The sequence below is a fragment of the Panthera uncia genome, chromosome B1 (genome assembly GCF_023721935.1).
Source record: "Panthera uncia isolate 11264 chromosome B1, Puncia_PCG_1.0, whole genome shotgun sequence".
NCBI lineage: Eukaryota > Metazoa > Chordata > Mammalia > Carnivora > Felidae > Panthera > Panthera uncia.
In genome coordinates this window covers 180,901,541-180,904,181 of record NC_064811.1, presented here as the reverse complement: position 1 = coordinate 180,904,181, position 2,641 = coordinate 180,901,541, and the positions used below count along the sequence as shown (strand labels likewise).

At 41.6% G+C, this 2,641-nt stretch overlaps 1 pseudogene; it reads right to left on the bottom strand.

Annotated features, from left to right (window-relative positions):
* Window positions 1-1,203: 1,203 nt before the first annotated feature.
* LOC125924018 (ADP-ribosylation factor-like protein 1) lies at window positions 1,204-1,760 on the bottom strand (annotated as a pseudogene).
* Window positions 1,761-2,641: the final 881 nt, after the last annotated feature.

The following is a 2,641-nucleotide window of genomic DNA, read 5'->3' as shown; positions in this document are numbered from 1 at the left end:
TGCCCCAAAGGAGCAGAAGTTGTTAGCTTCTCCATGGACTCCCAGGAGAGGTTTAGCCTATGGGGAAAGACAGGAAGTGAATTCTTTCTCAGTAATCTAACTTTGGCCACCACAGGGTTGGTAAGACATTCCCCCAAGGGCTGAGAGACGGCGTCCAGGGGCACTGGAACTCCTAGATCCATCTTCAAGCTTCATGCCCTTGCTTTATCACAGGGCTGTTAGTCCTCAAAAATCATCAACTCCCCAAGCAGTTGAAGTCCCACCCCAAGCAGGAAACTCCCTGCCCAAAGGCAACACAATCATGATTTTTTTAATGCATAATTGCAATTCATCTTCACATTATTATTTAAATTGTTTGATAATACAGCCTTATTCTTATTAGTATCTTAAGATACTTACTAGTATTTATACAAACAAGCTGCAACTGCTAATTAAAAAATAGGGTTTTTTTAAATTTTTTACTTATTTTTAAGAGAGGCAGAGTGTGAGTGGGGGAGGGGCGGTGAGAGGGAGACACATAACCTGAAGTAGGCTCAAGGCTCTGAGCTATCAGCACAGGTCCCAATGCGGGGCTTGAACCCAGGAACCATGATATGATGACCTGAGTGGTGGTCAGACACTTAATGGACTAAGCCACCCAGGCACCCCAAAATAGGAGGGGTTTTTTCCTCAATAAGAGTATTTTTTTTTTAATTAATTTATTTATTTTGAGACAGAAACTGCACCATGCATGTGCAAGCACGAGAGGGAGAGAGAGAGTCCCAAGCAGGCTCCACCCTGTCTGCACAGAGCCCAATGTGGGGCTCGAACCCACGAACCATGAGATCATGACCTGAGCCAAAACCAAGAGTTGGATGCCTGACCAGCTAAGCCACCCACGCGCCCCAAGAGTACATTCTTTACAAGGACACTATTTGAATAAGAATTCCATACAAATAGAATATATACTTAATGCAGGAAAGCAAGGAAGGATTTTACATTACACAAAACATTCAGTTGGTTCAATCACTGTGAATGAGGCTTCTAACCAAATACTGTTTTTTTCCAAACACTTATTTTTTATCTTTATTATAAATATTGCAGTCAGTTAAGTATATGCCAACAATCACGCCGTTTTTAATATTTAGTAGCATGAAACACACTTACCTGTTTCCAAAGGGATGTGTGATGTGGGCTTCATTTCAGAGGGCAGAAGTGATTGAATTACTGTCTGCTCTTTAATGTTCCAACTAACCATTCCATTGTCTCATCAAGGCCAATGCCTTTGGTTGCTCAAGTTTTTACTCTCTTCCATTTCAGTCCTTCCATACAGGTAACCCAAGTGAATTTGTCATCTCTGAGAGTCATGGCTGTTCCTTGTCCTGCTTCCTTGCAAACGCCACTAAAAATGGCTTTTCTCTGTTCTTCTTCCCCCAACATGGCATCTAACTCTCAACGCCAATTGGGTCCCTGTCACAACGGTCCACTACAGAAATGACTACATCTGTGCTTGAATAATAACATCTAAAGTACGGGCTGATACTTACTTATCTGTCCTCCTAAATCCCAGACTTGGAATTTAAGGCTCTTGTATATTACTGTGTCAACTTTACATCCAATAGTAGGAATAGTAGCTACAACTTCTCCAACCTGTAATCTGCACAAAATCGTAGTTTTTCCTGGCCCGTTTAATGCCCGGATTAAAATCCCCGTTTCCCAGGTTCCAAACAGACTGGAAAAGATACTGGAGAAAAAGCCACCCATGATGAACCACCTGGCGGCCCTTGTGGATTCTCGGAGACCCGCCCGGCTCAGCAGGCCTCCTACTGGAGCCTTGGCGCCGCCACCTCCGCTCGCCTTGGCCCTGCGGCTCCAGCTCTGGCTCCAGCGCGGTGTCCTTGAAGTCCAGTCCACCGGCAACTTCCAGACGGGAACTGCTAACACAGCCTTATTTTGACTTAAACTCTTAGAGGTGTTCTTTCAGGCTAACAATTTCTACCTTTATTAAAGCTCAAAATATTTTTGTTTTTTTTTTTTTTAAAGCTAGGGTAAAATGAGTAGAATCAAGTACCATAGAACTCCATTCTTGGGGACGGCATGAATACCCAGATTTTCGTTTTATCATATATCTTCAGAAATCACCAGGCCACGTGAGCACTTTAAAACTTTTACTGGAAATGAATGCACCAATATACTATGGTGGGGTTACATTGATTTTCATTTTATTCTTTATGCTTTTCTTCATTTTCCCAATTTTCTAAAGAAAAGTTGTTATGGAAGCTGTAACTACCTTTTGAAAATATATACATTTAATAATATGAAATTGCTATTATATGGAACATTCTAGAAAAAAAGATGAAAGCCCCAGCAGGGCTTCCTATATGTCAAAACTACTTAGAAGGTGCTCAGTACACAAGTGCTCTAGATCTCCTCAGGCAGCAGTTAAGTAAACAACTTGAATTCACTAATTATAACAGAAAAAAACTGAATTATAGAACAATTGATGATTTGTCTAAGATGGACAGGTACTCTTGGGCACTCCTGGGGGGAGGAAAAAAAAGAACCATGTGTAACTCCTATTATTTTGACCACTCCACATTTTGCTCCAGAACTTTCTACATCACCATTAGAGAGAGCATGGTATGGAACCACTCTGAAAAAG